Source organism: Olea europaea, chromosome 21 (genome assembly GCF_002742605.1).
Source record: "Olea europaea var. sylvestris chromosome 21, O_europaea_v1, whole genome shotgun sequence".
NCBI lineage: Eukaryota > Viridiplantae > Streptophyta > Magnoliopsida > Lamiales > Oleaceae > Olea > Olea europaea.
The window spans coordinates 16792362-16805905 of record NC_036257.1 but is presented as its reverse complement, the minus strand read 5'-3'; positions in this window follow the sequence as shown (position 1 = coordinate 16805905).

Here is a 13544-nt window from a genome sequence, read left to right as displayed (position 1 = left end):
AAGAGACTTCCAAAACGTTAGAAGTAGAGATATAGATAGAAATGAATGCTCAAAATGAGTAAAAACATGAAGATTGGCGTGGGCTAGACAAAGTGCTGCTCGATCGCTAAACTAGAGACAAGCAAGCGCTAGCTCTCTACATAGAATTTCGACAGCATCACTCTAGTGGTAAGCTAACGACCAGCTAGCATAAAAGCACCGAAAATTTTTCCATGGTCCATATCTTGACCTCTTCATATCCAATACACATTACAACTCTCGATTGGGCTTCCAAATAAAACTTTAACTAGAATTTGCCGAATAAACTTAAAATAGGATTCCAAATAGAATTCGAGTTACACACTGATTCTAACAAACTCCACATTGACATGAATTCTATTGCAAGGAACAAACTTCACAGATTCTTCGCTCGAAGACAAGTTCCACTGTAAGAAATAAACTTCAACTATTCAACAAAAACACAAACGAAATTCTCCATCAAAATTTTCAATTAGAAATATTCTCCAAAACTCTGCTACCCAACTAATAAAATTTCAAGCACTGGGCTTGGACGTCACCAAACAGAGCAGAAACAAGCCCTAAAACAGAATTGCCACAATTGAATGTATAAAAAAGAATGGTTTTGACTAGAATCAACACCCTTAACCACATTCAAATCATATTCAGCTAAGACCCTGTTTTGTATTTATTTGAATCAGATTTTAATCTAAATGAAAATTAAATAATCATTTTAACAACATTTTTCATAAGTTCCACAGCTTTTCAACCACAAATTTCAAAAATTTCTATCAAAAATTTATTAAAAATCTAATTCTAATCTCTACCAACCAAGGGCTAAATTAGCAATATTGTACTTATGTGGAGACTTATGATCAAAAAAGGGTTTGTTACTAGCAATTAAATACAATAGCAACATTGATAATGGTGGTAAAAGAATATTGCCCATAACTTTTAAATTCAATTGAGATGTATTCTTCAAAAAATACCCCAAAGTAGACTCCAAGAGTGCAGAATTCAACTCCAAATTCACCTGAGTTCTTAAAACATGCTAATTGATCAAAGACTCTCTACAACACTACAATACATATAACTGGGATTTTCTATGTCCATTCAACAAAATATTGACTCACTTATTAACCTTCAGAACTCCACTTTCAATAGTGTACTTTTACCATTTGAATCAAAGGTACTCAAGGAAATAACATTTCTCTTCAAATCTAGTTGTGTCTCACTGCATTGAGTGTTCTAACCATCCCATCAAACATCTTTATCATAACCCTATCGATACCAGCTATCCTATAAAATGTATTATTTTTCATTACCACAACATATTAACTGTTTCATATGTCGAAAATACATCCTGATTTAGAGATATATGAAAAGTGCAAGTTGTTATCAAGTTTGAAATCATAGTAAGAAATAAGTAAAAGTTCTCTATCACTATAGCAATTTTCTCCAATACTGGCTTCCCCTAAAGTTTCTGATTTCTGATTTGCAACCAATTTTTCTTTAATTCTATAACTCATAACAATCCTATATCAGGTGTCCATTTTTCTTGCAATAATTACAAAATTTAAAGTTGGACTCTAATTTGCTCCTTGCATAACCATCATCAACAACGAGGCCATCTCAATGAACCTAAAATCCAACAAGATGTTTCTTTTTCTCCTTTAAATATATGGCATAATAGATTTTTTCAATGGTGAGAGTATCACGATTATATAAAATTGTTCTAAAAGACATATATGAAGCAAGCAATGAACATAACAAAATCAAACTTAAATCATCTTCATCATATTTAGCCTCCAAGGTTTCTAATCAACGATGATTTCCTAAAAAACAACTAGATGGTTTTCAAAGGATATATTTTCTGCCATACGATGAGAATATACATGTTGCTTTAGATGCAATTTGCTAGTTAGACTCTTCATCATGATAATTGCTCCAATTTCAACAATAATACAACGACTGACTTCTTCTTCAAAGCAACCTAAAAAATATTATTTGAAAGATGAAGATGAATTTGAGATTGAGACTTTCGATCTCTCCGCTGTTTCTTCTCTGGCATCCAAGTTGTGGGCATTTTATCAAAAACCAACAACACGTCATCCAAATCCATATGAGTCAGTACTTCTCGCATGTTGAGCTACCACACCGAATAGCATGTGCTGCTATCCAAAAGCGAAATATCATACTTTATGGTTGTCATTACAAAAGATCAAGCTGAGCTCTTAATATGATCAAAACCTCGATCTCCAAAGAATTTCCAAGCCTTTAATTTCGATACCAGTTTGTTAAAAAATGAAGATTATATTAGATTACTCTGATACCAATTTGTTTAAGAAAATAAGAGATTATAGACATGATATAAAGTAAGTGAACACAATAGAACAAAAACAAAATAATTTGCAAAGTAAATTAGATTTAACTAGAATATAGAGAAGGAATACAAAGATTTGTATTTATAACTTTGTCTAACTTAATCTAAAATATAATGAAAAGCTAAATATATATAGGGGACATCCAAAATCCTAAAAGTAAAGTTATAGATGGAAAGGAATGCTTAAAAAACATCAAAACTCAAATAAAGGGTTAGAACTGGATGAGCTGGCACTCGAGCATCATGCCAGTACCAAGATGGCACTAGCTCTTTACATAGAATTTTGATGGCATCGGTCGAGCAATAGACTAGCAACTAGCTAGTGAAAAAAGCATTGAAATTTTTTCTCTTGTCCATATCTTCAAGGGCAGACCCAGATGACTTGGATTAGGTGGTCACAAATAAAATTTATAAGGTGCCTTCTAATAAAAAATAAGCTACAGAAAAAAATTAAACAATTCTTTTTTCTTTTTCTTTTTTTCAAAATCTAGAGGGTCACTTGACCCTGTAAACCCTCGTAGGTCCGCCCCTACATATCTTGATATCTTCAAATTCAATACAAATTCCAACCTCTAATTGGGTTTCTAAATAGAATTTTACCTAGCATTTGTCAAATAGCTTCGAATAGGATTCCAAGTAACATTTTAGATAGAATTTGGGATACACCCTAATTCTAACAACATTAATTTTATCTAATTTAATAATTGAATATGTTATTTGTCCAATTTTTCTTTATAGATTGTTTGACAAATGGTGAGTTGACATATATTTTGGTCGTTCATTCAAATAATATAACACCTCAGCATGTGTTAACAAATGTATACAAATTTTTTTGTACGTTAGCTTAATTGTTAATTAATCGCTCATGTCTTTTTAATTTATTTTATTTTACCATCACATCAAATAAATGTATTGCAAAATCATTTATGTTGTTCTTTTTCTCCTTTAAAATTTTATAAAATAACGAAATAAAAATAATAATTACAATCAAAATTTCAATATTTTTCATATAGTATAGAAACGAGTTCTACTTAATAATAATAATAATAATAATAATAATAATAATAAATTAATCCCTTTCTCCTTCCATCGATCCCACCTATACCTGCCAATTTCCTTCCACCATAACCACTATCACAACCACAACCACCATGTCTCCTTTCATTCCAAGCTGTCGCCACCACAATATATTCCATTCTAATCTTGACATTTTCAAAGAACTACCTTCTCCATTCAACTTATTCTCTCTCTGATAAAAAAGGGAAATAATTGGCAATAAATCCAAAAATCATTTAGAATGACAAATGTATAGAAACTCTAATTTTGTTGTCTTTGGCACCCAAAAAATCAATTTCCTCTGCCATTCTATTGGAATATTAGTTGGTAGTTAAAGTTTGTAATTCAATTAGAGCTAGTTACAGTTAGTTAACTAACTACTGTTAATGAGCCGGTTATTGAGCTGTAATAATTTGTTAGTTAGCTATTACATTCCGTCGGTTAGCTCAAAACTCTATTTATATTGTAGTTGTATGATACTTTCATTTGAATGAGTAATTCCCTCCACTTTTACCGTTTGTTCTTCAATATGGTAACAAAGCATTCATACTTTCTCTGATAAATCAAATTCAACTTAAAGCTTGTTGGGGGCGGAAGCTCCAATAACATACGTTGACTCCAAACCGGATTATAAAGAACGAGATTTAATGACAATATCGAAGTATACTAGATCACACCACGAAAACACAAGATTGAATTTATAAAGAAAGAACACAAAGGGTAAACGCAGAGGAACGATATTTATTAATTCAACAATTTGGAGAATACAAGACAGACTAGCAATACTGCTTCTATGTTACTCTCAACAAACTAACTAGAGGAGCATCGTATTTATAGGCCAACTCTAGAAGAGTCCTAAAATGCAAGAAAAAATATTACAATTAGGAGACCTAATTTCAACAGGATTTTGTTTCCTTATTCAACTTAGTTTCCTTAAGCCCTAGGTTAATATTCTCCTAGTCCAAGTCGAATACGCATCTTCGAAAGACTCCTATTTGAGTCATACTCCTAACAATTTCCACATTGACTCAAATTTCAGTGCTACGAACGAAACTCCTAGGTTTCAAATTCATCTGCATCGAAATTAAGTGGTCGAATCTCCTCAACACAGTAACCACTCCATATAAACCAAATACTCGTCATCTGCCGGCATCCACAACTGATACCCGAATCTAATCCCCAGGTTTCCCAATTCCACCAAAGAATTAATGTTGATCACACAAGGTCGAAACACACTCTGTAGCAAGAACCAAACCAGATGCTTGATCAGAAGGCTCCCTTGCTGGAACTGTCGCCTTCAACGTCCCTAGAAGCATCACAGACATTGCTGACACCACGGTATCTACGCTCAATGAGTCCTATCCCACCAACTGAACGCAGTATACTCGCTAAAATTGGTGGCAGAGCGGAATCACTAACGCTCTCCCTAGCAGTATTCCAAATCGACTCAGAGCCCAACACAAGAGGTACTGTACCAAACTAAACTTCCACTACGGTACTAAAATTGTCCAAATGCTCCACTTAAATGGTTCTGTACTCCCCTCTGCAAAATGTACAAATTGGATCTTTTTCGTCCCTTCAGTACAACTCGAACTCCCTTTCGAACCTTCAAGACTCCACCTCTTCTAGATAATTTATACCTTTTTGCATCCCGGGTACTTAGCGAAATGAGATTCCTTTTCAGGTGAGAAATATGTCAAACTTGATTAATTGTTCTAAATGTTCCATCCCGTAGGCTCAATCTGACTCGACCAATCCCAATAATACGACAAGATTGGTTGTTTCCCATTACAACTTCACATTGTTGAACAACCTCATATGTCTGAAATAAATTCCTATCAGAACACATATGGTGCGAACACACTAAATCAAGAATCTACTCCTCGTCATGCCTAGACTCTACATCAAATACCACGGTCAACATCACCTCTTCGTTATCTGAACAATTCTCAACTACATTGATTTTTTTTGAATTCAAAGGTTACACCCTACAATTTGCAGCTAAATCACCTTTAGCCTACAACATATTGTAATCTTTCCGAATATGTCCCCTCCTTTTGCAGTAGTGACATGTCACATTGCTAAATCCGACTCTCGATCTGCCTCTTCATCGACCATCTTGAGATACAAGAGCTTTCCCATCCCTTGATATAGCTCCAACTAAATGCTTCATTTTCTCCTTTGAGTGTAAAGTATCATAGACATCTTCTACAATCAAAGAATCTCGACTATACAAGATAGTATCCCGAAACAATGCATAAGACTCAGGCAAGGAACACAACAGGATCAAGGCAAGATCCTCTTCATCGTACTTAACCTCCAACGTTTCCAAATCTGCAACTATTTCCTTGAACACGGCAGTGTAATCTTCCAACAATCCTCCTACCGCCAGACGATGGGAGTACAGCTTCTGCTTAAGAGCCAGTTTACTTGTAAGACTCTTAGTCATACATAACTGCTCTAGTCTCAACCATAAAGTAGCAGCCGTCTTCTCCTTCAAGACATCCTGTAAAATATTGTTGGATAAATGAAGATGAATCAACGACACAGCCTTTCGATCCTTCCGTTGTTTCTCCTCCATTGTCCAATTAGCTGGCATCTTCTCAAAACTCAGCAACGCATCATCCAAATCCAACTGCGCCAGAACAACCCTTATCTTTACTTGCCACAAAGAAAATATTGTATTGCGATCTAGTTGTAGAATATCATACTTCAACCCAACCATCTCGAAAGAATCTCAACCAATCCTCAGAAAATCAACAACCTCACTCTGATACTACTTGTTGGGGGCGGAAGCTCTAATAACACACGTTGACTCCAAATCTGATTATAAAGAATAAGATTTAATGACAATATTAAAGTATACTAGATCACACCAAGAAAACATAAGATTGAATTTGTAAATAAAGAATACAAAGAATAAACGCAGAGGAACGATGTTTATTAATTCAACAGTATGGAGAATACGAGACAAACTAGTAATATCGCTTCTATGTTACTCTCTACAAACTGAATAGAGGAGCCTTGTATTTATAGGCCAACCCTAGAAGAGTCCTAAAAGGCAAGAAAATATATTACAATTAGGAGACCTAATTTCAATAGGATTTTATTTCCTTATTCAACTTAGTTTCCTTAAGCCATAGGTTAATATTCTCCTAATCCAAGTTAAATACGCCTCTTCGAAAGACTCATATTTGAGTCATACTTCTAACAAAGCTTCTATACGATGGCTTTAGATATTCCAAATTCAACATCTAATAAACTCTTCATCATCAAGTCCAGCAATCGATGATGGAATCGGTCTATATTTTCTACATCACTTAGATAACCCAGGCCTTGTGCTTGTTTCGCAGCAATTGGTTGGGGATAACTACGCATCCTGGAGTCAATCGATGATGATTGTACTCTCAGTGAAGAACAAGTTAGGATTCATCGATGGATCTATTTTATGAATAGAAAATGATCAAGAGTCACTCAACCAATGGATTTGAAATAACAACATCATCGTATCGTGGATTCTGAATTCTATATCAAAGGAAATCTCTGCAAGTATTATATTCTCTGAATCTGCATATGAGATTCGCATGGATCTAAAGGAGCATTTTCAACAAAGGAATAGGCCATATATATTCCAGCCGAGGCGAGAGTTAAATGAATCGCACACAAGGTCAGTCATTTGTTAGTTCATTTTTCATTAAGTTGAAAACAATTTGGGAAGAGCTAAGTAACTATAGACCTATGTGTACATGTGGAAAATGTTTTTGTGGAGGCACTAAAAAGCTTGCCGAGCATTATCAGACGGAACATTACAGCTCACTAACTAGCTCATTAACAGTAGTTAGTTAACTAATTGTAACTAACTCCAACTGAATTACAAACTTTAACTACCAACTAATATTCCAATACATTCCCTCCATATATTTGTGATCGAAGGTATCGATATGCAATTTAATCTCTCCACGTATCATTTAATGTGATCGTCTCTTTGTAATTTTTTTTAATTTTTTTTTTAATCTCTGTCAATCCTATTCAAATCTATGAAATCCTATTTATTCTTCATTTTTTATCCTGTTATTTCAGTGTTCTCTTTGAATTTATTCTTCTTAAGATCAAGAATATGCACTTCTACCCTATCATATCTAATCCAAATTCAATTTGGACTAGCCTTTAGGGTTTCAAGGCATTTTTGTAAATGTTGACTGTGATTATTAGAATTTGGTGGATTTATGTGATTTGAATTGAGTTTGATTATTAATTTTACTTAAAATTGATAAATTTTTGAAGGACATAAGAGATCCAGAAGGATTCAATAGTGTTGATGAGAAACTTGGCTATATATTTTTATTTTTTAACTCATGAAATTTGTAAAAATGTTTTAGTTTTTCTCGTAGGTACTAAACGAGGATGGCAATTCTAACTTTTATTAGTCTTACTAAGAACTTAGACAAGTTGTTGTTGTTGTTGTTGTTGTTATTATTATTATTATTATTATTATTATTATTATTATTATTTTATTTTTTTTGTTTTTTTACTAAACTTAGCCCTTGTGCCTCATTTATGAAAATACAATTTTCTTTCTTCTTTTCTTTTAAACTGCACTTTCTTCAATAAAATAATGTTACACGTAAATCGAAAATTTTTAGTTATTCCAACATACGTTTTTAACCATAAATGGGGCTTAAACAAGGGCTTAGAATGACATGAATTGATTAAAACATTAGACATTATGTTGACACACTAAAAGTGCAGCCCAAATCGAATAGCCCAAGGAATGAAGCTCAATTGAGGAATTCCCAAATCAAATAGCCCAAAGAATGAAGCCCAACCGGGCAATTCATGATAAAGGCCAGATAGGGTTATTAATGAATGCAGTGAAAACCCACGAACACAGTAACATCATCGCCCAAACTTGCAAGACGCCCAAGATCTGAGCGAATGAAGTGTCTTACAATCGCCCAGAGCTATGACCCTCTTCTTGCCCAAACCTTCGAATCGCCCAGGATCTTAACAAATATAAGATGTTATGGTTATCCAGAAGTGCAGTTATTGAAGCAGTTAAGTGACCTTATCACGTTCCACGATTTAAGGAGTTCAGTTGAAGACGATTGAACGACAAAGAGTAGTGACAGCAGTTAAAGACGGCAGTTCCACGACAAATTAGCCACCATAAAGAAAGTGGGTAGTTATAAAGCAATCAAGCAGTTTCTAAGCGGTTGATCACGAAAAAATCATCAAGGGAATATAAAAAGAAGAGAAGACATAGAGCAAAGGATCCCGAATCAAATACTCTCAAACAGAGAATATGTAATTTCAATTTCTTAGTTTAGACTTCAATATTTTTTTCAGTACTCGTTTGCTTGCGCCCCTTGGAGGCATTCTGTTTAGTTCCAATTGTAAAGTCATCGCCAATAAAACACCCATTTTTGGAACTTTATCTCAAGAGGGTTGTTCCTTACACAATCGTATGATCCCTTTTTAATTGTTAGCGACTACCCGCGTGAAACAATTTGGCACGCCCGACGGGAAAGTGGTGTTTGGTGTTGAAGATACAAAAGGTGAAACAATATGCCTCAGAAATCTGATAAGGAAGCAAGTCAGGAAGGAGTCCAGTCTGTGATTGAGCGATATGAGGAGCAGCATAGCTCTCCACGAACAGATGGACAGAATCAAAGCAGTCATAGTCGTTACGAACCAATGACAGAGTTGAGTCCTCGAACTATGCGTGCATTACTTGGAGAACTCACACAGGATGTCGTTAAACAGGTAAATCTACGAAATATTCATAATATGGAAAGATTTACCCAGAATGGGAATGCACATTATGACAACATGGCCAAACAACTGAATACATTGAACGAAATAATGAACAAGTTGGTAGGCCAAATTTGTCAGCCAGTTGTGCCTCTTGCAAACCACTTTCAAACTAGGACAATTGTGAAACATAATCCCCCAGTCCTAAGTCCAAATCAATGGGTAGAACCACCTTTTGGTCCCTCTACTTCAAACTAGGGGATGGTGTAATGCCAAATCAGAATAATGGCAATAGTACATCTAACTTGGGGGGTAACCTAAACGTAAGAGACAATGTCCTAAATAATGGACAAAATGCCCCACGTGTTAATGATGGAATAAATATTCATGCTAATGGTAACAATGACCCAAATTATGACAACTTTGTTGCCAACTAAGGACCAAATATCAAGCCTCAAGCAAATCAACCGGTCAACCAACCTGTAGGAATTCCATATGACCCCAACGTCATGTTGAGGAATCAAATTATGGAAATAGTACAGGATCAGATGGCTTTTGGGGTACGTCTTGTTATTAGGCCAACTTACACAAAGTCATATCCTGATTGGGTAGACCAAGCATATCCATGGCCTAGAGGGTATAAAGTGCCAGAATTCTCACTATTTACCGGTTTAGGAGAGGTGTCTACTCTAGAACACATAGGACGATTCACACTGCAAAGTGGTGACGTAACTTATTACCATAAAATGAGGTCGTTCCCTAGTTTATTAACAGGAGTCGCTTTCTCCTGGTTCATCAATTTGCCAGCGAACTCTGTTCAAACATGGCAACAATTGGAGCAATTGTTCCGTGCTCAGTTTTATAAGACCGAGTCCGAAGTTACTTTGGTCGATTTGGCGAATCTACGTCAAATGCCAAACGAATGGGCAGAATGTTTCCTTCAAAGGTTCAAGACAGCAAGAAGTAAATGTTTTGTACCTTTGCCCGAAAAGGAGTTTGTCAAAATCGCTCAAGGTTGTCTAAACTTTGATTTGAAAAAGAAGTTCCAAGACAAGGAATTTCCCGATCTTTTCCAATTGAGTGCGAACATAATTAGGTATGAACGATTAATAAGAGAAGAAGAGCAAATGAAAAATTCTAGCAAGGGGACTTATTATAGAGACCCAAATTTTGATGTTCATACCATTAATGACGAGTATTACAATCAAACCGAAATGTGTTTGGCCGAATTAATCAAAGGAGATGCGTTTACTTATCCTATAATGGCTAACCCTAGACCGTCGGGCAAGGATGAACCTATAAAAGATGAAAACAAAAAGGCTAGAACGTTCTCGTTCGATGTAACCAAAGCTGACCTTATATTTGATAAACTATATAAGGATAAGCAAATAAAGCTGAGCGATAAACATAAATTGCCAAGCCCTGAACAAGTTAAGGGTAAAAAATATTGTAAATGGCATAATGCATGGTCAAATTTGACTAATAACTGTTTGATTTTTCGCCATGTGTTACAGGATGCCATTGAATCAGGACGAATTACGTTCGAGGATAAGAGGAAGATGGCAGTGGATGAAAACCCTTTTCCACAGGCACTTGGGGTGAACATGGTGACGACTGATTTCAAAAATAAGTTACCAAAATTCAAGTTAGTTATAGATGACGGGGAAGAGGACTCTGGACCACATCTCAGTATCTTTGAACGTATCAAAGGGAAAGAGCCTGAAAAGAATGAAAACGTCCTGTGTGCAAGATGTAAAAGAGAAGTGAGTGGGAATACACAGAAACTAGGGATATGGCAGCATCACCATCGCCCTAATTTTTTTTCCAAACACTCAACCTAGTAGAGGGCGAGGTACATCGTTCTATAGGGGACCGCCTTTTGAGAGGCAGTTCAGGCCAGTGAATAATGGGAGAACATTCAGGCCACAGCCTCGCCAACCAAATGTATTGCATTCGTTCCAATATAATGCAGGAAGGGTGATACCCTTCGACGAGATGACTAGAACCCAACAAAGACGTTTTCAACAGAACTATGGACGAATGATGAGGCAACAACAGGGAATGCCACGTCCTAAGGCGCCTAAGCTAGTCGAGGTGGCCAATCAAAATATTCTCGAAGATAGTAAGGAGACTGGTACAGGTGAATCGATGAAAGAATTGCTAGAAAGTTCTTCTGGGAGGTTAAAGTTTGAACGAGACAGAAGAGATGGAGAAGATCCAGATCAGTCCCTCACTATTCAGTTTGGTATATTACCTCCTGTCATGGCTAATAACTATTTGTTAGCCAATGAGTTCAAGAATAAAGAGAAAGAAGAAGAAGAGGGGGAGGATAACGAAGAAGAAGCATGCGTGCTGGAATATGAAAAAGGCCAAACTTCTAGAGGGGCCTACGATGATGAAGGAGATGATGGTATGACGGACATCAAAGAGGAAATTGATTTGGAAGTAGAAAGAAGAAAAAGAGGAGTATCGTACAAAACTCTATTGAAACAACTAAATCGAGAGGGGGTTCGTGAAATGGACTTGTTGGGGGAAACCGTCTGGGCATTCTTTCGATTATTACGTGCTGTATGGGACACTCAAAAGGAAAAAGAGAGTTCCTCGCTCTGAAAAGTATGGATCACCTCCAAGAATAATGCCTCCTCCCACAGGTTGGGTAACAGAAGAAGAAGCATTAAAAAATAGTAAAAGGAAATTCAAGAAACGGAAGCTCAGTGCGACATGCCGCACGTTGACTTATCACAAAAGGATAACTCGACAGAGGACAAGTAGGAAGTGGAAATAGATGCTGCCGAAAAGGTTAATTTTAAGCGACCAGCCATGAAGTTAACTAAACACTTGAGGCCATTGTATGTTAAAGCTCTAGTTAACGGCATATCTGTGGTAAAAGTGCTTGTCGATAATGGAGCAGCTATAAACACCATTCCATCTAGGATGATGAGGAAATTTGTAAAGATAGAAAGCGATATGATTCCAACAGAAGTCGTCCTTACGAGTTTCAATGGAGGAGCAAATTCAGCTAAAGGGGTTATGCCATTAGACATAACTATAGGGACAACTACGAGGACCACAGTCTTCTTTGTAATAGATGGTCCTACTAGTTACAATGTGTTATTAGGAAGGGATTGGATACACGGAAGTCACTGTATACCCTCATCGCTCCATCAGTGCCTGGTTTTTTAGAATGACAAAGGCGAAGCAGAAGTGGTGTAGGCCGATCATAGACCTTTTGTCGTAGAAGCAAACTCAGTAGAAAGGTTCATGTACGAAGGAAATTATGGACCTGTCAGAGTAGTCCAAGATGAAGAAGAAACTCAAATTGTCACACAGAGTGATAAGCCGTTTTCGGTAGATGCACTCACTGAAATGTTCAGTCAGATGAGGCCAAACATACTGTCCTTAGAAGAGCCAGTAATTGGCAAAAGAGTAATCAAGGAGTTTTAAATGAATTGTAAGCAACAAAGGCAAATGGCCGATATTCAGGCCTTCAAAGTCAAATTAATGGCTTTCAATAAAGAATGTAAGGACAAGACGAAAGAAGAAGCGGCCTTGAAAGCATTGAGGGACAAATTGGCAGTGTTCGAGTTAGAACAAAGTATTGGCCGAGAAGTCAACAAGGTGGATTGTTTAGAAGAAGAAGCGTCTATAAGGGAATTGGACGATGAAGTAATGAGGATCATCAAGCTTGGATATGCTCAAACACAGGACCCTCTGATTAAAGTGAATATTGGCAATGAAAGAGAAGATCGCCCAATATTCATTAGCCAAATGCTCAATTAAGAGGTTAGTGATAAATTAATCGCTTTATTAAAGGAATATAAAGATTGTTTTGTTTGGGAATATGAACATATGCCTGGTTTAAATAGAGATTTGGTAGAACATAGGTTGCTAACCAAGCTAAATTTTAAGCCTCATAAGCAATCTCCTAGGCGTTTTGCTCCTAATGTACTTCCTGAGATTAAGAAAGAAACAGAGCGATTATTAAAAGCAGCTTTATTAGAACAGCCAGTTATGTGAATTGGTTGTCCAATATCGTGCCAGTGCTAAAAAAGAATGGTAAATTAAGGGTGTGCATAGACTTTAGGAATTTAAATATAGCCACACCCAAAGATGAATATCTAATGCTCACGGTAGACTCTTTAGTAGACTCAACTGCCGGACACATAATGTATTCCTTCATGGATGGGTATTCAGGATACAATCAAATTTATATAGCTGAGGAAGATATACACAAAACTGCATTTAAATGTCCTGGATCTCTAGGATGTTTTGAATGGGTAGTTATGCCTTTCAACTTGAAAAATGTAGGAGCAACTTATCAAAGGGCGATAAACCTGATTTTTCATGATATGATAGG